At 46.1% G+C, this 24,511-nt stretch overlaps 1 protein-coding gene across 2 annotated transcripts in view; it reads left to right on the top strand.

The window, feature by feature from the left end:
- The first annotated feature begins 1,830 nt into the window (after positions 1 to 1,830).
- The window catches only part of NAV2 (neuron navigator 2), an 840,045-nt gene continuing 817,364 nt past the window's right edge, over positions 1,831 to 24,511 (top strand). Inside the window, exon 1 of one of the 2 annotated variants that reach the window (XM_079930286.1) lies at positions 1,831 to 2,161. The gene's annotated coding sequence lies outside the window, so the exon portion shown is untranslated. The remainder of the gene's footprint in view (positions 2,162 to 24,511) is intronic. The other variant, XM_079930288.1, reaches the window with a different exon arrangement.

The raw sequence follows: 24,511 nt of genomic DNA, 5'->3' as shown, positions 1-24,511 counted from the left end.
TACGTGGGATGAATAAGTCTAGAGACCACGATGGCTAGTCTAACAGTGCTGTGTTGAATACTGGAGATATGCTAAGAGAATAGAATTCAGGTGTTCTCATCACAAACAGGTAACTGTGAGATGATATGTTAATTAGCTTGACTATGGTAATCGTTTCACTCTGTGTATCAAATCATTTTTATTAAAAACAAAATAAACCAAAAAACTCCTGTGAGCTGGGTAGGGCAGAGATTATTTCCTCATTTCACAACAACGCACAATAATGTCCATCTGTTTATCCATCCATCCACCATCCAACCGTCTATCCATCCTTTCGTTCATTCATTCAACAAACTGTTACGTGCTAGGAACTGTGCAATTCACTATGGAAGCAAATGTGTCTGGGAAGCTCTTGGGAGAGATATATAAACTCATAGAAAAAAAAGAGGTATTATTTTGAGGCTTCTCAGTAGGAAGCCCATACATTTAGATAATGGGGTGGCGGGATGTTATTACAGACTGTGACCAGTAGGTGACATTCTGGGTCACAGGACGCTCAAGAGCCCTTTAGCCTTCCACATGCTAAGCTTTCATTTTATATTCATTACTGTACTTAAAATCAGATTCTAAGTCATATCATTGAAAGGCTGTATTCAATTTGATTTTAATTCCATTTATTTGCTGTTAATTGTTCCATGCTCTTCTAAAATGGTCAAATTAAATCTACTCGTTTCACGGCTTTCTGGGTAAGTGAAAGACATGTATAGGAAATTCAGGCTCCTAAATAAATTAGCACCTCCAGTGATTGGTTTTAGGTCCCAAATTCCTTTCTTAGGAAATGCTACTGAGAAAAGATCTGGTAGGATACTCTCTAAGATGTTAGTGGTGATCTCTCCCAGTGGTGGGAATACAGATGGTTTGGTTTTGTTTTTTTCATACTTGTTTGTACTTTATTCAGTTTTTACAATGGGCATCTATTAACTTTCTTGTTTGTATTTACTTTTTCATTGAAGTATAACCTACAAAGGGAAAATATGTAAATTGTAAGCAAACAGCTTGGATTTACATATTTATATATAAGTAATCTCCACCCAGATCAAGATATACATTACCCAAGCCCCCAACATTCCTTTGGGTCCCTTCCCAGTAACCCCTCTCCTGCTAGGAACGACTCTTCTATCACCATGGATTAGTTTTGCCTAATTTTTTACTTTATATATATATGGAATCATACAGGATGTCTTCTTTTGTGTCTGGATTATTGTTCAATATATTTCTTTAAGCTGATGTGTATAAATACATAAAAACTCACCAATCTGTTCTGTTGTTTTGTGTAGCAGAAGTCAGTTCTTTTTCATTGGTGTGCAATATTAAATTGGGTGAACATGTTGCCCGTCTGTATGTTTGTAATCAGAAAAAGATTTACTAAAAATGATTACATATAGACATAGAAACTTGCTGGAGGCCAAGGAGACATCTCAACTGCAAGATCACCTTCACAGTGCGTGGGTTTAGACAGCTATGCAGGGATTGGCTTGGGCGCAGAAACACAGGGTCTCTGAGAGAGGATGAGGACGTAGCTAATTGTTGGACAGCAGATAAGGCGAGTTCTGGTTCTCCCACTGGCTGTGTGCCCTTGTGGCCAGTCACTTACGTCAGTTGTTCTCACTGAGCCTCAGTTTCCTCATCTGTAAAATGTGTCATGTTACCAGATTTAGAGGAAGAAAAGAAGGAAAACCCCAGAACATCCAGTTACATTTGAATTTCAGATAAACAATGAATAATTTCTCAGAATAAGTATGCCTGTAATTGCATGGGACATACTATCCTAAAGAATTACTCACTGTTTATTTCCAATTCAAATATATTTTTTCTGGCAAAAACAGGTGTAAAAAAGTTCCCTGCTTACACGATAACACTCGACGAAGTGTTTGCAGGCAGAAAAGCACGTACAGGTGAAAGAAACTAGAAAGGGCCAGAAAGGCAGGGAGGAGGAGCACCGCGTTTGGAAATTGAGCCCTGTGAGCCCCCGTAGGACAGAGACCTTGCGTCTCTTGCCCACCACCGCGACCCCAGCGCACAGCCCCATGGCTGACTCAGGAGGAGACGCGGAAACATTATCTGATGAACGACTGAATGGATTTGCTTTCCAGCTCCTACACTTGCTTTATTTTGACCTTAGGTAAGCTAGTTAACCACTCTGTTTTTTTTTTTTTACTGCGTTCCTTCAACACATCTTTCAGGGAGCCTGACTCTGTGCCAGGTACTAGGGAGAGACCGATGAACTGAGGAGGTTTCTGCCCTCCTGGAGTTTCATGAAGAGGGAAGAGGGAAAGTAGACAAGTAAACACGTAGGAAAAAGAAAGACAATTTCTGGTAGTGATGAGTGCTGTGCTGGAAATAAATAGGGTGTGTTAACAGAGCGGGTCAGAGGTGGTATCTGGCGGGGCGTGGGGGGGGCTGGGGGGGGGTGGCTGGCCAGGGGGCGCTCTAAGGAAGTGATGCTGAGCCGAGACGCCAAGGCTGATGAGGGAAGAGCCCAGGGAAGGGGCCCTGGGCAGAGGGAAAAGCAGGTCTTCTTACCTGAATCTTGAGGATGAGAAAAGCTACTTCCCACCTCACAGAACTGCAGGGGTCAAATGAAGGAAGGTTGATTTGTGAAATTTTCAGGTTCCCTACATGGGAAAGGGATTACGAACTTTTCTCATGGAGTCTCAGCCCCAGTCCCCAGGCCACCTGGAAACTCAGGACTATTTGGTTCTTTAGGTGTACGTGCAGAGCTGCTCAGTACCGTCTGGGTGGAACTGTTTCTACCAGTCTGTGGTGAGATAAATACAAACACTGCAAGTGTTTAAAACTTTAATATTGCTGTGCCATCCAAGTGCAGAGGGTATCTTATACTTTTTTCCACTTTATTTTTCTATTATCAGTCTGGGATGGACTGAGAAAAAAGACACCCAACTGGTCCTTCACCACAGATAGTTTGAAAAACATTGGTGTAGAAGCTGTAGAATTAGAAAAATCTGGCCTTTATTGCAGCCCAATCTCAATAACTGGTTGATCTTAATTGAAGTGTATTATCTCCCTGTGCTTTGGTGCTTCCACTTATAAAATGGGCAAAAGAGTGCTCACCTGTTAAAGCTTTGAGACACCAATGAAGAAACGTGTAAAGCACCCAAGTACGGTGAGTGGTGCAAAAATGTTAATTCCTATTACTATACTACTAGTATCTGACATTCATTTCATTCGTTTGATCAACAAATATTTATTGAGTGCCTAGTATGTGCTAGGCCTTCTTTTAGGAATATGGGGTTAAAAAAAAAGATAAAACCCCCTTTTCTCAGCTTTTGTGGGGAGAGATAACAATAAATGAACAAGTGAAATGAATAAGTCAGATGATAACAGCTATGAAGACAAATAAAACAGGGGAGAGAGAGTGGAGAGATGGGTGGGGGCAGGCAGAGAAAGCCCCACTGGGCAGAGAGGAAAGAGGTGAGGGAAAGACCCAATTGACTCTCGGGAGGAAGAGTTCTAGGGGGGGCAGACAGCAAGTGCAAAGGCCCTGAGGTGGGATCATACCCTGCCTGGTGCGTTCAAGTAAACAGCAAGGAGACCAGTGGGACAGAAACAAGTCAAAGTGAGAGGGGGCAGGAGGTAAGTCAGAATGGGAGAAGGGGCCTTGACCTCCAGGCCATTACAAGGACCATGGGTTTGGCACAGACTTGAGAAGGGCTTGGTCCTTAGTGGGAACTTTTCCCTGAGGACAGAGCCTAGAGTCTGTGAGGAGGCAGAGGAGCCTGTGCCTGGCTTTGTGATGCTCCCCCTCCCCAAATCCAAGTGGGGGGCCTTTAATTCTCCTTACTGCAGTTCTCAGCCTGAAATGCACGGTACTTACCAGTCAGGCCCCGACTCTGTTTCAGAGGGATCTTTTTCAGCTGCAATAGGATCAGGTCAGAAGGCACTTGTGAAATCAAGTCTGTATTTGTGTCACCTGTGTCCTTTTCAAGGCAGCTGAGCTTTTTAGGTTCTTAATAGATACTGTGGATCCTCATTTTTCGCGGATTTGCAAATTCACCTACTTGCTAAGGTTGACTTGTAACTTCGAAATCAATGCTCGCTGGGCTTTTACAGTCATTTGCTGACATGCGCAGAGTGGAAAAATTTGAGTCTCCATCATGCACGTTTCCAGCTGAGATGTTCTGCCTCCTCATTTCCCTTACACTGTAGTGTCCGTCACATGGTCTTCTCAGGGCCATGCTCTTTGCATCTTCTGTGCTTTCTGTTGGTGACTTTGCTGTTTAAAATGTCCCCCACGTGTTGTGCTAGAGTGCTGTCTAGTGTTTGTAAGCACGGGAAGGCTGTGATGTGCTTTACACAGAGAATACGTGTGTTTGGTGAGCCTCATTCAGGCCTGGCTTATAGTGCTGTTGGCTGTGAGTCCAATATTAACGAATCAACAATATATAGTATATTGAAGTGGTGTTTTTAAATAGAGACACATGTAAAACAAGGTACGTATCGATTGGTTGACAAAAGTGTTGTGACCAGAGGCTCCCAGTAACCTAACCCTGTATTCCCCCTAGGAACTACGGTTCAGTATTCACTGTAATTCTGTGTTCGCGGTGACTTCATAAAACGTAACTACAGGGAATAGCAAGAATTGACTGGACACGGCCAAACTGTTTTCCAGAGAAGTACAATCAATGTGCACTGTTACCAGCAGGATGTAAAAATGCCTGTTTTACTCCATACCTGCCAGCATTAGATGTTATCATTTAAAAAAATCTTTTCTAATTTGACAGGTGAAAAGACTATCTAATTCTAATTTGTGTTTTTCAACTCCCGGCAAGGGTGAAAGTTTCTCCTAGTTTGTTAATGTCCCTTGGTGACTGTTCATCACATTTTAGGACACATTTCCTTGAGTCCTTTGTGAGAGGAGGGAAGGATGGAAGCGCTTTCCAAGATCAGGAAGCCAGACCAGGGCTGCAGGTGGTGAATTTTCTTTTTCCTCATATTTCCTTTGGCAGAGAAAAAAAATTTTTTTTTAATTTTTAAAAATTTACTTTTTCGTTTTTAATTTTTATTGGAGTATAGTTGATTTACAATGTTGTGTTAATTTTGGGTGTACAGCAAAGTGAATCAGTTATACATATATCCACTCTTTTTTGGATTATTTTCCCGTATAGGCCATTACAGGGTATTGGGTAGAGTTCCCTGTGCTATATAGTAGGTTCTTATTAGTCATCTATTTTATATATAGTAGTGTGTATATGTCAATCCCAATCTCCCAATCTATCCCTCCCCCTCCCTTACCCCCGGTAACCATAAGTTTGTTTTCTACATCTGTGACTCTATTTCTGTTTTGTAAAGAAGTTGATTTGTTCCCTTTTATTAGATTGCACATATAAGTGATATCATATATTTGTCTGACTTACTTCACTCAGTATGACAATCTCTAGGTCCATCCATGTTGCTGCAAATGGCATTATTTCATGGTGAATTTTTTTTATCACAGGATTTTCTTCAGGTCAAGGGAAACCACAATCGATTGCGTCCCTGGCATGAGCAAGCCTTGTGCCAAACTTCCCTGGGGTAGCAGAGCCAGCTTTGTGTGACACAGCACTTCTGCTCAGGTGGCTAGAACAGAGCTTTCCATTCAGATGCCTCAGTAAAGAAATACCACCAACCTATTGGCTGGGTGACCTTGGGCCGGTTTCTTAACTTGTGCCTCAGCTGCCTCATCGGTAATAATGGAGATGATAATAATAACACTTCACCTCATAGATTTCACAGGTGGACAAATGAGTTAGTGCAGAAAAATCACTTAGGACAAAACCCAGCACCCTGTAACAGCTCCGCACATGTTGGCTTTGTTCTTAAATATTCAACTGGTGTCAACAGTCCTTTCTCTGCTTTGTTTTTCTCACTGTCTGGTTAATGCACTTGCCCTATGGCTGGTGCCAGCCTTCTCTGCCTGCCAATTTCCAGGCAAATTTAGTGCAAAAATCGAGTATGTGTGGGGGTGGGGTGGGGAATCTGAACCCTTCTTAAAAATATGGCCCTTTGAAAGCCTCAGCTACGTCCCCTACATTCCTTGTCAGGTGACTTCCTCCTTTGTAAACCCTCTGCCCGCTGGTTTGAGCAGCTACCCATTCCTGAGCCAGCCTACAGGATTTCTCTTCCATCATCAATGGAAACCGTCTTCTTTGTCCTTTTTAACTTGGTTCCGCACTTTGAACATGCTGTGCTCTTTGACTAGAATATGTCCTTCTATCATTCATTTGACAAATACCTGCCATTCATCGTTCTAGGTTCTGGGGATGTAGCAGTGAACGGACCAAGTCCCACCTTATTGTGTGGATATTCTATGTTGCATGTGTGCTCACTCGCACACACATGCTTGTGTAGAAATAAACACTTGCACTGGTAAATATGTAAGAATCAGAATGTAGTAAGTGTCTTTAGCTGGTGAACCTCTGCTCATCTTTCAAAGTACAGACGAGAGGCCACCTCCTCCATGAAGACTTTCTGGACTGCACCGCTGCTTCGATTCTTTGTCCTGCTCCATGCATAGGCCTAGACCATCACTGTTTTGTTTTTTTTTTTTTAAAGATTTACTGGGCTTCCCTGGTGGCGCAGTGGTTGAGAGTCTGCCTGCCGATGCAGGGGACACGGGTTCGTGCCCCGGTTTGGGAAGATCCCACATGCCGCGGAGCGGCTGGGCCCGTGAGCCATGGCTGCTGAGCCTGCGCGTCCGGAGCCTGTGCTCCGCAACGGGAGAAGCCACAACTGTGAGAGGCCTGCGTACCACAAAAAAAAAAAAAAAAAAAAAGATTAAAGATTTACTATTTATTTATTTACTTAATTTAATTTTGGCTGCATTGGGTCTTAGTTGCAGCATGTGAGGGCTTTGTTGAGGCATGTAGGAGCTTTCGTTGTGTCACACGGACTCTTTGTTGTGGTGCGCTGGCTTCTGTCTAGTTGTGGCACACAGGCTCCAGGGCGCATGGGCTGTGTAGTTGTGGCGTGTGGGTTCCAGAGCGTGTGGGCTCTGTAGTTTGCGGCATATGGGCTCTGTCGTTGAGGCATGCAAGCTCAGTAGTTGTGGCACGTGGGTTTAGTTGCCCCGCGGCATGTGGGATCTTAGTTCCCTGGCCAGGGATCTAACCCGTGTCCTCTGCATGGCAAGGTGGATTCTTTACCACTGGGCCACCAGGGAAGTCTCTGACCATCACTCTTGACATGCTACATTGTAACGTATTTCTCTACAGGCTTGTTCCTCACCTGACCATGAGCTTCTTGAGGTCAGATACTAAGTCTTACTTTCATTTTCCTAGCATTAGGGAGAATGCTGGCACAGTGGGAGCTTAATAAATGTTTGTGAATGAATGAATGGGTGAGTGAATGAATGAAGCAGAGGGTGGGTGCTCCTTCTGTGTGTCTGGGTAAGTAGTTCTGCAGCTTATTCCCTTAGTAGTCATAGCCAAATCTGAATGTCATCTACCAAATGGATACTGACTTGCAAACATACTGGAAAAGCACAGTGTGACGAATGTCACTTGCTCAGCCAAACCCCATTACAAAAGGCCAGGGAACCCCAAATGTAACACACCCTAAACCTAAACCGGGGCAAACAATCCTCCTGCTTGGAAGCTTAACTTAACCCAAGTGTCTGCCATCTATTGGAATTTGAACTGATTTAAAGTTGTCTGCATGCCCCCATCTTCCCTGACAAGTCAAATCTCACTTGATAAACTAGTTATAATGGGAATCAAACCTTTCTTTCATTCCAGAACAAAACAAGGAGTTGGAACCTATTTTCAACTCTGCTTAAGTCAAGACTTCATTTCATTGGCATCCTGCCCTCCTGAGAAGTCTGGTTATCTTAGAGGTCAAACGATGCCCCATTTGACAAATTATTACAGACACTGAGGTGGGCAGGACCATGCCTTCATGTTCAGAGGGTGAACCTGAAACCGACCATCTTTGCCCCTGACACCAGATGTCAGCTGGTGCTGGTGGTTAGCGCCTCGTCCTCTCAGCCTCCCACATCCACGGGGAGCGTTGTTTCTCCCGGGACATGTGCTGAGCCACCATCTCCTTCAGTCCCAACAATGGCCCCTTGAGCTGAGCAGGCCCAGGATACGATCCCTGTTTCGAAGATGAAGAAACGGAGGCCAAAAGAGAATAAATGCCTTGCTCAAGTTCACACACTCACTTAATTTTGGGGGCTTCAGGTCAGCTTCTCTCACTTCTGTGGTTCAGCCACATCCTGTGATCGAGGACCAGTGGGGCACCACAAGCTGCCAGCCCCCTGCTCACTGGCATTCACAGAATTGGGTTCCCCAAACCTTTATATCTTCCCCGCATGAATTTGTACTCCAAGTTAAAACTGTTCAGTGGGGGACAGTTTCGTCCCATGCCATCCATTCCCCACTTTTCTTCCCTTCCACTGTCAATACAAGACATCCTTGTTTTATAATAAAGAGCCTGGCACAGGGCAGGGGGATGAGTGGTGGGACAAACACCGGTCTGCAAAGTGGTACAGCTGCAGAAGTGTGGTTTACGCCCATTATCCTGAGAATTCCTCTCTGGCAGGGGCCCAGGTAGCAATGGCAGGACCCACCCTCGCCTACCCCTGCACCTGCACCTGCACTTGGGGCTGGCGTTCCCTGAAGGGTCCCCGTGGAGCGTGGACAATGGCGAATTGTCCATTACTCTGGCAGGAGGTTGGACACACCTCCAGTAGGTTGTCTTTTGAGAAAGCAGCGTGCAAAGGGATCCTCGGGCTGGGGCATCACCAACCCCTGAGTGGGTGCTTCACATGCGGGGGAGGAGGCAGGTGAGTCATCAAAGCCTCGAATCCCCTGGAAGTCCTCAGAGTGTGCGTGGCTGAGTGGCATCCTGTGGGCGGGAGAGGGGGGCCAGAGAGGAAAGGCCATCTGCCTCTAAGCTTCTCCCCAGGAAGCCTGCAGGTGCCTGGAAGTGACAGAAGATCACTGTGTAATGGCTCTGGAAAGACCGTTAGCGCATCCCCCTAGGTGTTCCTAGGTGTCCTCTGGTGGTCTGTGAGATGATCTTAGGAGTCACATGGAGAAGTGTTGAGTTTTTAAAAGTTGAAGTAGAGTTAATTTTTAATGTTGTGTTAGTTTCTGGTGTACAGCAAAGTGATTCAGTTATACACACACATATATATATACATGTATATATTCTTTTTCATATTCTTTTCCATTATAGTTCATTACAAGATATTGAATATAGTTCCCTGTTCTACACAGTAGGCCCTTGTTGTTTATTTTATACACAGTAGCTTGTATACTGTGTCTGCCAAACTCCTAATTTATCCCTCCCATCACTCCCCCCACTTTCCCCCTTGGTAACCATAAGTTGGTTTTCTATGTCTGTGAGTTTGTTTCTGTTTTGTAAATAAGTTCATTTGTATCATATTTTAGATTCCATATATAAGTGATATCATATGATATTTGTCTTTCTCTGTTTGACTTACTTCACTTAGAATGATAATTTCTAGGTCCATCCATGTTGCTACACATGGCATTATTTCATTCTTTTTTATGGTTGAGTAACATTCCATTGTATGTGCGTATATAGAGATTTATATACCACATTCTTCTTTATCCATTCATCTGTCACTGGACGTTTAGGTCGCTTCCATGTCTTGGCTATTATAAATAGTGCTGCAATGAACATTGGGGCGCATGTGTCTTTTTGAGTTAGAGTTTTCTCCGGATATATGCCCAGCAGTGGGATTGCAGGATCATATGGTAGCCCTATTTTTAGTTTTTTAAGGAACCTCCATACTGTTCTGTAAAGTGGCTGTATCAATTTACATTCCCACCAACAGTGCAAGAGGGTTCCCTTTTCTCCACACCCTCTCCAGCATTTATTATTTGTAGACTTTTTAATGATGGGCATTCTGACTGCTGTGAGGTGATACCTCATTGGGGGAAATACTGAGTTTTAAATGTAATGGCCATACATTTTTTTTTTTTTGCGGTACGTGGGCCTCTCACTGTTGTGGCCTCTCCCGTTGCGGAGCACAGGCTCCGGACATGCAGGCTCAGCGGCCATGGCTCATGGGCCCAGCCGCTCTGCAGCATGTGGGATCTTCCCGGACCAGGGCACGAACCCGTGTCCCCTGCATTGGCAGGCGGACTCTCAACCACTGCGCCACCAGGGAAGCCCTAGCCATGCATTTTAATGTGTCTCTTCTATTTATGGCAAGTCATATAGCTTTTCAATTGATGGCCACGATACAAAGTTTTTAAAAAAGAAGTTGACATAAAGATGAATTGGTTTAAAAAACTATTTAGAGAAGCAGCATACTATAATAGTTAAGAGCGTGAACTCTGAAGCCAGATTTCCTGGGTGGGATTCCCGGTTCCACCCTCACTGGCTGTGGAGTGATGGGCGGAGACTTCACTCTGCGACAGCTTCCTTATCTGTAAAATAGGAGCCATTTCCTAAGGGTGTTTGGATGGTTACATGAGCTAATACTTATAGAGCGCTTAGAACGTTTACCAGCTCATACTAAACACTGTATAAGTAACTGTTAAATAAAATTAAGTGAATTGAAGGTGGAAGGGGTATATGGGGCAAAAGTCATGAGGATGGTTCCAGGACAACTGAAGGTTTAAGAAAACTTGGCTTCTGCTGCCTTTCCTGTGACTGACTGGGAACCCGGAGACCCAGAGGGCAGAAGGGATGTGTCCAAAGTTACAAACTGACGTGGCATGGTGGAACTAGGACGGAATTCCTGGTCGCCTGGCTTGCTGTCTGTTGCTGGGCTGCAGGGATGGGCGCTTCTATGGAGAAAGGTGATTTGTTCCACGGGCCACTCTGCAAAATGGCAAATGTGGTCTTCAAGAGAGGTGACACAGACATTTCCTCAGAGGAGCCCTAGCCAACTCTGACCCCTTGGATGGATACGGTCCCCCAGAGCTCCCTGAGCGCTGATAAACTGACCACAGCTGTAAAGCAAATACTATTTGAGTAAACGCCCCATAGGCCAGGGCCAGGCCTGTCTAGTTCACTGATGGAGCCCCAGGGCCTAGCTCAGAGACTGGCCCACATCAGAGAAGTCTCTAAACCAATATTTGATGATTGACTTACTGAGAAAAACAAATGATCCTCCATTATCCCCATGATAAGCAGCTGACAAGGGTGCATCACTCCATAGTTTACCTGAAGCACTGTCACACCGGCTCCTCACTACGGCTCCTCACTACCACATGCGGTTAGCAGAGCAGTGGTTACAGTTGCCATTTAAAGACAGAGACAGCCCAGAAAGATTAAGTAACTTGTGCAAGGTCACACAGCTATTACATGGCAAAGCTCGACTAGAACCAGCTCCTGTGGTCCTGCATCTGGTACTGTCTCTGCTAAACCAGGTTTTCTTCTGGCTGTTTATCTGAATAACCAACCTCGGATATGGCGCAGTGCCTGGCATATGATGGCCACCCCCCACCTCCAGCACTGTTTGCTGATGGGTCAGTGACCAAGTGAGAAGTGAGAATGAGAGACAACAAGAGACTTCACGGGGGTGGGTGAGAAGGGTGTCAGGTGAGGCTGGAGGGTAAAGGAGGAGGAAGAGCCTGGAAGGAATTTTCTGAAGACAGGCTGCCTCTTTTATGACTATGTGGCTGGTCAGGCCAGGCCTCAGCTCCAGCCTCCCCTTGCTTTTGATTGATCAGAAAATTTCTTATTGGTTCCCTAACCACCCAGAATAAATCCACAGCCCTCACAATTGTCCACCAGAGCCACATGAACTGGCGGCCCATTATCCTTGCTCTTTCCACTCTGCAGCCCGTCTAGGGCTTACTACATTGACCATTCCTAAAACATTCCAGCATGCTTGGGCCTCAGGGCCTTTGCACCTGCTGTTCCCTCTCCTCTGCCTGGAATGCCTTTCTGTCTCAACTGTCACCTCCCCAGAGAGACCCTCTCTGCCACCTTACCCCCTTGTCCTGCTTCATTTTCATGACACCGTTCACTTCCTGGCATTATATCGTATATGTGTTTGTGTCTGTCTGCTAGAAGTCAAGCATCATGGGGGCAGGGGTTTTGCTTATTTGTTCATTGCTGTATGCCCAGTGCCTCTCACAGTGACTGGTGTCTATCAGGAACAAATTGAACTTATTTGCTGAGTGAATGAATGCGTTTGGAAGCTTTTACTGCTCTGCAGCTTCCGGGTATGCAACCTCTAGCTTTTGGGAGGAACAACGATCCCAGCCTAGCTTGCTGGCACCTGCCAGGCCTCGGGACTTGTACTTTGTTAGATTCACTGGCTTCCTAGGGGAGAGGAGGCATGTATGGCAGGAGGCAGCCAGAGCCACGACATCCTTTGCCCAAACCACGTGCCCCGGTCCCGGAAGAAGATTCCAGTAGGTGAGGGCGTTTTGGGGGGGAAACCCTGAGGCTGGACGGTGGACCCCGAGGCCAGAGCAGGTGAGGGTGGGCAGGGCTGGGAAAGGTCAGAAGTGAGAAGGCTGGGTGGGGTCAGGGAGCAGGTCTGGGGTTTGGGGGTGGCAGGGAGGGGAAGAGCCAAGGTGCCCCTGGTGGCCGGCATGTCTGGAATGATAGTGGGGTGCCAGTTGACGAGGCTCCTTGGGGGCACTGATGACGTAGGGCTTCCCAGCTGGCCCTGGTGGGGCCTAAAGGTCCGTTTCTTGGCAGAAGCAAGGACAGCAACAACATTGGAATATGTCAAGAGCCTTTATATCTGTTATCTCACAACTACGTGTGGTATTGATACGTTCCTTCCTTCAGTCAAGAAACACTTCGTTGATCCCTTACCAAGAACCGGGCACTGTGGTCGTCGCCTTAGTCACGCACAGCAAACCTCCACATTTACAGGGTTAACACTCCTTCAGCGGAATTGACTAGTTATTTGTTAAAGCGCACCATCAACTTTATCATCACTGCTAAGAATAGCACAGAGTAGTGCTTAAGTGATATTTTTGAATTGCTGGATTAATACCTAGGTTAATCAGTTTCACCACTTAATAAACAAGGAAATAGCCCAGAAAAATCAGATTTGGAAGTCTTGAGGCTGAAAGGCTCTGGTCTAAAAGCAGAGGTTCTAGGACCTTGGTTTTCACAGACTGATCAATTTCTAAATGAAAAGTGCCAAAAAAAAAAAAAAAAAAAGAGTTGGCCAGTTTTTTGTTTTCTCAGTAAGGAAAGGGAGAACAGGATGACCAATACTCATGTCACAAAAGGATGTTTTTAACACTCCGGTTATGTGAAGGATGATCCCAGAATTCTTTTAAATTGCGGTGCATTTTGGCTTGGTGGGAAAGCTACTACATTGTTTCTATAGTTCTCATTTCACTGAGGACTAGTGAAAACTTCACTGGTCAACATGGAAGGGATAGGTTGGGATGCAGATGGGCATTTGGGAGCCTCTGGCCTGGAAGAACCCTCAAATTCTTGCCTCTGTCTTTATGTGTCTCTCCAGCTCCTCTCTCAACTTCTCCCTTTCTCTCCTCTTACCTACAGACACACAGAGGCACATTTCAGAGCTCCAGAGAGAAGCATGCTGTGTATCAGAATTGGATCTTGGGCAGGCGGGGGCGGGGACGGAGAAGAAAGGCAGTCTCTCCTATTCCAAGTCCGGAGTTCCTAATTCTGAGAGGAAAAGGAGGGAGGGGACGGGGTGGGGGAGGATCTTTCCCGCCTCCCCACAACCCTCTTTATTATACTCTCAGTATTCGTTTATGATTCCTATTAATCACATGGAGTAACCCTCCCAATTATCAAATGATAGAGACATGCATTCCTTCAGCCAAACAAAATAATTTACTAAAATGAATTAACATATAGAAAAGCCTCAGTGCAATGGGGGCTGAAATTTAGCATAATGAGTTTATCAGGCTTAAAAGCAGCCCAGACAGGCTTCTTCTGGGTGAAATAAATACACTGGCTACAGTGAGACTCATCCATGCTGGCATCGTGCCGTTTGTTATTTCTTTAATAAACGCAGCTCGAGGTGATCATCTGTTTTCAGTATAATTTATTGCCGCTCTCCTTTGCAATTAACAGCCAGGGCGGGGGCGGGGAGAACACGTGCTTACCAGTCTCCTCCTCCAGGTCCCCAAAGTTGCTCACCTGGGGCGTTCTTTGTGGTGTAAGAGGCTTGCCAGTCAGCCTGGCGCACAGATCTTATCTGGGTTGACAATATACTCGTCACTGGAAAAGGCGTCTCCAGGACATCAGCCCTAACAGGGAGGGGAGCCAGCGGAGGGGAAACAATTACGCAAATTTAAACTCTCGCGAGCCCCCTCCACGGCCTGGCAAGAGGGTAAAGGTCTGCCTTCTGTCCCTTTCTCTAGGGGCGGTGGGCTCTCTTGCCACGTGTCTTCCAGAGGGACTCCTCAGTTCTTGAAGCATCTTCTAAATGGCCTCATGGACACACAGTTGGGAAACAGGATTTATGGGCAATTAGGACTGAAAAAATCTTAATTGTTTATGGTACCCACTAAGCCACTCAGTCTGTTAAATTTATTTTTAATAGTGACAGTGTCAAGTGTTCACCAAGGGACATTCAGATCATTCATTCACCCATTCATTTAACAAGCATGCATTCTACAGTGCAGCGCTGGGAACACAGAGCTTAGAGCTTACCTCATTCATTCATTTAAAAATATATGTCGAGCATCTATTATGTGTCAGTCTCTGGGGCAGGGAGGTGAACAAGGCAGATAAGGTACTTGCTGTCGTGGAGCTTAGCTTTGGGATGGGGGTGTGAAGGAACATGACAGCTGTGACTCCTGGTGGTCCCAGCCCTGTGTGATTCCCAACTCTTCTTGAGTGTAGCTGGCCTAGTGACTTGCTTCTGAGAAAGGGAACAGAGCCCAGGTGGTGGGATGTCACTTCTGATTAGGTCAGAAAAGACTGTGACTTCCATCTTGCTAGCTCTCTGTGTCTCTTGCTCTGTCTCTATCTCTCTCTCCCTCTCACTCACTCCGGTGAAGCGAGCTGCCATGCCATGAGATGCTCTATGGAGAGACCTACACTGCAGGGAATAAGGGTGACCTCCATCTAGCAGCTCCTGAGAAACGGAGGCCTCAGCTCCTCGCCGTGAGGAACCGAGTCCTGCCAGCAACTACACGATGGAGCCAGGAAGCGGACCCTCCCTGTTGAGCCTGAGGGGTCTGCAGCCCCGGCCAGCACCTTGGTTGCTGCCAGTGAAACTCACAGCTGGAGGACCCCAATGCCCCTAGATTCCTGACTCACAGAAATTGAGATAGTAAATGTTGTTCTTAAGCCTCTGAGTTTGGGGACAATTTGTTATACAGTAAATGATGTTAGTATGAAGAAGAAGTTATAAACTAATAAATGAAGGAGGAAAAGTATCAGCTGGTGATAAGGCAGTGCTGAATATTAGTGAAGGGTGACGTGCTGAGTATTAGTGAAGGGTGACATGCTGAAGAGTGTCAGGGCAGCTGGTGAGAATTGGTGTCTCGGGGAGGAATGGACCCTAACGGTCCTTTGGTCCAGTGCCCCAGGTGAAGCTTCTGTGTGCTCTGCATGTCCCTTCCAAGAGGCATCCAGCCTTGGGTCAAATAAGCCTCAGTGAAGGGAAATATACACCGTTCTAGTTACTCTGTACCATCTTTGGATGTGAAAAATATTTGCTGCTGTGCTGAAATCTGCATCCTTCTGGTTTACCTCCCTGGTCCTGGTTCTACCTTTTAAGGCCACATTTCTGCTCTTGTGTTGTGAGCCCCTCTCTCCTAGATGATCATCCAGCCCTTCCCTCATTGGCCTCTCATTCCTCGAGCTGGCTCTCGCTCCTTCCCTTCCCAGGCTCCTGGCTTCATCTGTTTTGACGCTGCTTTTGGCTACTATGATGTGACGGCCTCTCCAACTCCCCTTCCTCTACTCCCTGGTCTTGCTCCTGTGGTCTTGGTGTCCCTGTAGCTTTAGTAGGAAATCCTGCACCCCTGGGGTGGGTTGACTGCCTTCAGATGCGTCATGCCAGACCGCGCACTCACAGGGCAGGTCCTTCCTTTAGCCGAAAGTGGCTCGTCTCCTGGCCAGACAAGCCCGGCTCCTTGGTGCTCCGCCCTCTCCCCGGTGAATTCCTCCCCCTCTCCTGCCTCCCCTAGCCTCAGTGATCACTTCTGCAGATGACTCACTGAGGATGACTTCTGTCCAGCCAGCTACCTGCTGGACAATTTCCTGTGACCATCCTTGCAGTCTCTTGAGCATGCCTTCCCTGTCCTCCTACAGTAACTATCCTCTGATCTCTCATGCTGGGCTCTTGCCCCTTCCGGGCAGCATCCCCTCTCCTCTGCTACCCGATGGGCCAGGGCCTCCTGCACCTTCTGGTATCTCACGCTCTGAACTTAGGACAGCCTGGCCTCTTTCTCTTTCCTCCACCTTCGATACCAAATCTATCATGTAGTCTGCCCATTTTTCCTTCCCAGGGTCTTTTTCGTCTGCCCCTCCCTTCAGCCACCCCTGGGACCTAGGTCCCAGGGACTATAATAACCACTGACCTCCAAAGAATGCATTACAGGGGACAGTGCTGGGCCCTGGGAGTGCAGTGATTGACAAAGCAGAACTGGAGTCCATCCTCGTAGAGCTTAGAGTCTAGTGTGTTCATCCATTCAAATATTTTTTTGAGCACCTACCATGTTGACTTAAAAAAAATTATTTATTTATTTTTGGCTGCGTTGGTTCTTTGTTGCTTCGTGCAGGCTTTCTCTAGTTGAGGTGAGCGGGGGTTACTCTTCGTTGCGGTGCACGGGCTTCTCGTGGTGGCTTCTCTTGTTGCAGAGCATGGGCTCTAGGCATGCAGGCTTCAGTAGTTGTGGTGCACGGGCTTAGTTGCTCTTCAGCATGTGGGATCTTCCCGGTCCAGGGCTTGAACCCACGTCCCCTGCATTGGCAGGTGGATTCTTAACCACTGTGCCACCAGGGAAGTCCCTGCATTGGGTCTTTTTTTTTTTTAAAGAAGCAGAAAAATTATCTTTATTCATACATAATTCTAAGGAATCCATAAAAAGTAACAAAGAATAAGACAGTTAATTAAAAATTTATAAATGCTTTGAACAGAAACTTCACTAAATATGACATATTAATTGCTTTAAGAAAACACATGAAAAGATGTTCAGTATTACTAGTCACCAGGAAGATGCACATAAAATCTACAATGACATACCCACTAGGCATCCATCAGAATGATTAAAATAAGAAAGACTGTGACTATATCAAGTGTTGGTGAATATGTGTAGTAATTGAAAACCTTAAACATTTCTGATAGGAGTTTATGTGATACAACCAGTTGGGGAAATATTTTTGCAATTTCTTAACCTGCATTGGGTCTTCGTTGCTGTGCGCAGGATTTCTCTAGTTGTGGCGCGCGGGCTTCTCATTGCTGTGGCTTCTCTTCTTGCGGAGCACAGGCTCTAGTTCCGTGGGCTTCAGTAGTTGTGGCTGGCGGGCTCTAGAGCACAGGCTCCATAGTTGTGGCGCAGGGGCTTAGTTGCTCCGTGGCATGTGGGATCTTCCCGGACCAGGGCTCGAGCCCGTGTCCCCTGCATTGGCAGGCGGATTCTTAACCACTGCGCCACCAGGGAAGTCCCTACCATGTTGACTTTGTCAAGCTGACCTAGATTGTTGATAGTTGGAGGTAACTTCCTTTTAGCTTAGTTGTATGAGGGGGGCAGTTTCCAATAAACAGCTTGATAATTGCTTTGATGGTGGCAGTAATTGAGAAGGACTGTCTGGAGAGTCAGGCACACTGTCATTCTACACCCCAAGAAACATGGTTCTGAGAGTTTCTGGGCTGGAGCTTTACCCCTGGGTCTGCCAGAAGCCCCATAGTGACATCCCAGGAGAGGCCAGGGCTGGGAAACCTGCCCTCAGGGGCTACCTCTACATCCTGTGGATACAGTGAGTTCCCTTATCCCAGCCCATTTTCTTTCCATCACCTGTAGCTGGTCCACTTTAAGGACCTGTGTCATCCCAGGTAGCCTGGCCATTGGGTAGAAGGGTGTCCTGGCTGCTGAGTGGGTAGCAGGCAGCAGTGGAGAGATCTGTGTCCAGACAGCTGCCTGCGGGGTCTCAGGGAAGGACTCCAGGCCAGAAGGAGGAGGGAGGCAGTGGGGAATGACCTGGTGCAGCTGCAGGCTGTGGGGCGGGTGTGTGCATTCCCGAAGGCCAAGGAAAGTAACATGGTGTCAGGGTGAAGAATGTGCAGATTTTAGGGGTCCCAGAGCGTTTGACACTAGCTTGTTGGTACAGTGGGCTTGTGTCCTTGGGCTAGTGCCTTGATTTCTCCAAGTGGCACGTATTTCATCTTAAATGGGACCATTGGTACCAACCTTAGAGGATTGTTGGAGGTTTACATGCGGTAATGTGAGGAAGTGCGTGGCATGAAAGGTCCATAAGTGGTAGCTACTTTTTATTAGTATGGTTGGGCTGGTGTTGAGGTGGGGGTTAAGCAGAAAGAACCAGAAAAGGGGAAGGAACCAGGGTCCTGAGAGAGTGTTTAAGTTTAAGCTGGGGAAGCCAAGATCCTTTTACAAATGCAAAGAGCAGGTACAGGATGAAAGTGGGCCAAAGCTCAGGGCAGGAGCAAGTGGGCGGTCAGAGATGTGGGGAAGCCCTAGGCAGTTGCCAGGAGTTTTTCTGGATTCTCAGCAGTGGACTTTACTAGCTGTCTACGGGGGAGGTTGGACAGAGTGGGCAGAAAGTGGGGCATCTACATTGCACTTCCCCTGGCTCAGGCCAGAATTGTTTCCAGAGCAAAGGTGAAGCTCCAGATGACTGTCAAGTAGCCCCTGGATCAGGGACTTCAGGGCCGTGGGTGCAGGTACTCAGGCAGGCCCATCCAGACCTGGCCCACAGAGGGGGTGCTCCAGAGAGATCACCCTCTGGGTCTACCTGGAACTCTTGCACTTTCTCTCCTCCTGTCCTGACTGTTTAGGGCCATTCTCATCTCATCTCTTTCAAGGATGTTTGATCCCTCTGGCTGGTCTGCTCACAGCAATTTCCCTCTGTTTCCAAAGGTACCGGGCTAGTTGCTTTATATACACACTGTGGCATTTATTCCTTAAAGCATTCATGTGAGGTAGCTGTTATTCCCATTCTACAGAGAGAAAAAGTGAGGCTCAGACTGGTCAAGTAACTTTGCCAGCATCTCACAACTAGGAAATGGCAGGTCTGCCTGGCTCTAAAAACCCAAGCTCTGCTCAAGAGACTGAGATATTCCAGTTACTATAAATGTGTAACAGATTTCTCTAAAATGTAGTGGCATAATACAACCATTTATTTGGCTCACGTATAAATTCAGAGAGGGCACATCAGGGATGGCTTATTTCCACTCCACAGTGTCTAGAACCTCAGCTGGAAGACCCGAAGGCTGGGGCCGCGCTCATTGGAAGTCTTGTTCGTTCCCAAGTCTGCTGACTGAGGCTGGCTTGAGGCCAGGGGCCTCAGTTCCCCTCCACATGGGCCTCTCCGTGAAGTCTCTCTGTGTGGACTAGTTTGGGCTTCCTCACAGCATGGTGGCATCACCTTCCCCAACCCATGAGTGAGGGTCCAAGAGCCAGAGAGAACCAAGATGAAGTCATATCCGCTTTTATGGCGTACCCCCCAGAGATGGGCTTTATCAGTTCTGCGGCATCCTGCTTGTCAAGGCTGTCACAAAGGCCCATCCGGACCCTAAGGGTGGAGAAATAGACTCCACTTTTAATGGAGAACTGGCAAGGTCTGGTAAGGAAATGTACGAAAATATACTTAGTTAGCCACATGAAGGGACCTGAAGGAACATATCCATGCGATGCTGACCTCGCCAGGGCTGACCTTGTCCCCATCTCTGTAATTCTTGTAGACCCAGCCCATGAAGACACATAGAGTGTTTGTTGAGTTAAATGAATAAATACAGAACCTCCAAGTCAAGCTGTTTTGGGGGGTTTTATTATTATTTTTCTCATTTCCCACTCACTGCTTTCTCTTTCACTTCTGCAGCTGAAATGGTTAATTTCATAGTTGTTTTGCTTCAAGGTTTGTTTCTTCACTCAGAGATTCAACAGGATGCCATTTCATTACGGGCACCCGCTTATGGCTTGTAGGGGTCTCTGGAGGAAAGCTCTTGAAAGCCCAAAAGGCAAACTTCCATCAGAACCTTCAGCTCTTAGGACAGTATCACTCCTCTGCTTTGCCAGGCCATGCTCAAAGCCTGGGGTTTTTTTCCCTTGGGCTTTCCATGGACTGTGCATGGAGGTGACAGGGGAACCTGAAACCATAGCTTTGAGGCTTGTCATGGGACTAGTTTAGGCTTGAATCATATAGGGATAGTGTGGGTAAGATCTGGGTATAATCTTTGCCCATGTGTGCTTTTTGCTTACTTGCCTGTCTTTCTTCTTTTCCTTCCTCCTTTCCTCCTTCCTTCCTATCTCTGCTACAATGCAAGTCTGGTTTTGTTTGTAGCTCAGTACTTCCCAAATTGATCCCAAATTCTGTGAAAATTCACACTTCTGTTTTTATCTTCTGTTTTTATGTACAGTGTGCTGCTAATGAGAGTTGCTGCAGAAGGAACTCTGGCCTGGCAGCCTAGCTCAATGGGAAGGGCCTGGCATCGAGTATCAAGAGACCTGGGTTAATAGACAGACAGATGTAGAGAATAAACTTATGGACACCAAGGCGGGGGAAAATAGTGGTGGTGGTGGGACAAATTGGGAGATTGGGATTGACATATATACACCAATATGTATAAAATAGGTAAATAATAAGAACCTGCTGTATAAAAAAAAATTAATTAATTAAAAAAAAAGAGAGACCCGGGTTAATATCTTCACCTCTCAGCCTCACTTCACTTTCCTCATCTGTAAAATGGGGAGATAACACTACCTTTTTCCACACCAAGGGCTGTTGTGAAGATTGAAGGAGACCACGGGTAGAAGAGGGTTTTGCAAACTACACAGGGCTGTGTAAAAGTCTGTGGTGGGCTTCCCTGATGGCGCAGTGGTTGAGAGTCCGCCTGCCGATGCAGGGGACACGGGTTCGTGCCCCGGTCTGGGAAGATCCCACATGCCGCGGAGCGGCTGGGCCCGTGAGCCATGACTGCTGAGCCTGCGCGTCCGGAGCCTGTGCTCCGCAACGGAAGAGGCCACAACAGTGAGAGGCCCGCGTACCACAAAAAAAAAAAAAAGAAAAGAAAGTCTGTGGTTAATCCTTTGAGTCAGAGGTTCTATCTGTCCACTGAGGTGGAGGGAGGAGAAAAGTCATGGCTCGAACCTTAACCTTGCTACAGTGTCTTAATTGACCACTGGACCTTTCAGAACTAGGATAATTAAGTATCTGTAAGAGAAGAAGTTCCCTCAATCCGTGAGGTAGCATTCTTTGCTGATGCAGATACTAGCATCAGGACCAGATTCCAGCACAAGTAGAGAAGGTAGTTGCTTATGGAATATTTGGGGGTTCTGCAGGCTCCCTTCTGACCAAGGCCTTTTTGCTGCCTTGCAGCATTCCGAAGGTGGAGGTTGAAATCTCAAGTATTTCAGGGCCCAGACAGGTACCATACATGGGTGAAGCAGGCTTAGTAGGGACTAGGGAACTCAGGTGCCTGCCCCTTTCCAAAGTGTGCAGCCCCTCTCAGCAACAGCCACGTGTTGTCACATAGGAAGACAAACTGGTGGGATATTTTTTTTTTTCCCCAAAAGAAGCCAGATTTCACCTCTTATTTTAAATGCAAAATCTCTTGACATTTGTTTCTTGGCAACAAATCCAAATTTTCAAAAAATAGTGCTAGGACCAAATTCAGCCCGTGGGCCACCAGTTTGCCGTCTCTGAGCTAAAAGCCTGGGAAGTCCCACGGGCTGGTGAAATATAGCCCTGTGACTCTCCGATTGCTATAGCTGAGACTGCAGTAGTGGCTATAAGTGATTGACATCAGATCTGTCTTTCCCTGCCAGGAGGGAGTGGGGTTTTTTTTGGGGGGGGTGAGGAGGGGGCAGGAAAAGGCATGCTGGTTCCTGCTCAGAGCATAGGGCATGGGCTGAGGAGGACTGGAGGGGAGAGGGGGCTGCAGCCCTGCAGCAGCATTGGGTTTGTGTAGGCAGGTGGCAGCTGAGGGCTGGGGCAAGGGGGGCGGGCAGGATGGCAGCTCAGTCCTGCCTTCCAGCTCCCAGGGAGCTGACTCCTTCCCAGAGGAGGAAAGGAAGCCAACAGGCAGCACATAGGACCCCTGTCCCTCCCCAGAGAAGACAAAAACCAGCAGGTATGCTCAGCAAACAGACCCCAGCTCCATTGCTGGTGACCCCAGTTAACATCAGTGTGGAATTATTTCTTTCACAGGAGCTATTGCCTATTAACCAGGGGGAGGCACAGCAATGGCAGCTTTTGTAGAAATCATTGGGAAACCAGGCTGACAACTAAAGCCTAGAAAACTGTGCATTTTCTGTGTTGACAGAGCTTCCAGACTGGCTTTAAGTCATTCAAGGGTCACATCCAGAGAGCTATGAGTTTGAGCAGAGTTAAGACATCTATGGTTCCTTTTATGCAAAGTAAAATAAAATTCCAGAATTTTTAAGTCACAAAGAGTATGCTCATTATAAAGAAAATGTTAAATACAGATGGTCAAAAGAAGAAAACCAATACTCAAAAATTTCTGATCATACTTCCAGAAATATTTATATATGTGCATATATATATATATATATGTACACAGACACACAGGTAGAAAATATTTTGAACAAAATAGACATGGCTTATACTTTACAAACTGGTAACTGGCTTCCTGCACCTTGCCACCCCCCACCCCCATATTTCTATCGATAAACATTCTCCTTTGACATCTACTTTGAAAAGTGATTAGTCATTTTATGGGTGTACCATGATTTACTTTACCAATTTAAATTTTAGGAATTTAAATAGTTTCCTTTTTTTCTATTAGAACCAACAGCATGATGAACATTCCCACAGATAAATGTCTTCATCCAGCTCTTGTTAAGTCGTTAGTATGTGTTCCTAATATAATATATTTAGGTGAAACTACTTAAGAACAGCTTTTGAAAGAGCTGAAAAAACTTTCCTGAAAATTTATGACTCCTAAAATAGCAGCTGTGCTTGGTGCTAATAAACCATCATCCACACTTGGTATTTTCCTTGTGACAAACACATAAAGGTTTTACAGACATCACCTCAGTCAACCGTTCCACTGACCTTATGAGAGTATTATTACCCCCATTTTACAGATGGGAAAACTGAGGACCAAAGGGGCAAAGTAACTTGCTCAAGGTTATGCAGTGGGAAATAGCAGAGCTGGGATTCGAGCACAGCTCAGACTGACCCCAAATCTCTTGCTTATGTTCTTATGCTATCCCACCAGCCACTGGCACATTTATAAAAACTGCTGTCTTGAGAAGTACCTGGTTTTTTTTGACTACCAAACTTAGTGTTCCTGCTCCCTTTTGGCTGCTGTTTTCATTGGCTGAAGAGGCTCTGAATGACTAGGCACAGTTTTTGATTAATTAGATTTTTGTTGCCAAAGAATTAATTTGGTCCCCTTACCCCTCCCTTCTTGCTCAAAAAGCACACGAGAAAATGATTTTAACAGCGGGGATAATTACAGAAAATGCGGTGTTAACTAGAACGGAATGCAAATATTTTAGGTTTTTTTTTTTTTTTTTTTTTTTTTTTTTTTTACTGTTCTCCAAGACCGCCAGAGTGGAAAGAAAAGAGTGAAATAAACCTCAGCAGACACTGGGGGAGAGCAGATACCAAGCTGGGAACCTCAGTCACTTTCTGTGCCTGTCCCGCTGACAATCTCAAACAGAAGCCTGGATTATAGCAGGAGGGCTGGGCCCCACTGGAATCCCTGGTAGACTCATGCAGATAAGAAAGGCCCAGCAAAGGCACGGAGAAGCCAAGTCTCCTTTTTCTGCCACTTTCCTTGCCTGGTTGTTGTAGTTTCTCTGATGAGTGCACACATATATCAGCCCCATTGTAGGAACACACCTGTGGGTTTAAACTTGGGAGACACCTGTTCAAAGGGAAGAGAGTGGCTCCGCAAGGGGGCTGTTCTCCCATCAGCGGTCCAGGTTGGAGTAGAGAGGCTGGAGGACTCGATTGTTCATTCTCTACTGCACTTGTCTTATACTTTCTTGATTTACTCCTTCATTTTGTGTGAACATCTCTTAGTACCTCCTGGGAAAGGAGTCAAGATTATTGTCTTCACTTTTGCAAATCTTAACATTCCATTATTCTGCTCTCTTTACGACTGATAGTTTGAGGATAGAATTCTGGGCTGAGAACTCAAATCTTGAATGCATTTTGTCTACCACATTGCTACTTAAAGTGGGGTCCATGGACCAGTGTCAGTCTGCAAACTATTTGTCTTCATCTGGGATGAAATCAGTGCAGAAATTGAGAGTAAGCATTTCAAAACTTTTATACTAATTTGTGTCATTACATGTTTATTGAAGCTGATAATAATATGTTGATGGCTTTTAATTTGTATGTCTTTTTCAAATTTTATTTTTTCTACTAATTCTTTTCT

The sequence above is a fragment of the Stenella coeruleoalba genome (assembly GCF_951394435.1).
Source record: "Stenella coeruleoalba genome assembly, chromosome: 8".
Lineage (NCBI taxonomy): Eukaryota > Metazoa > Chordata > Mammalia > Artiodactyla > Delphinidae > Stenella > Stenella coeruleoalba.
Note: the sequence above shows the minus strand (reverse complement) of the source record. Positions and strands in the feature narration are given on the sequence as shown.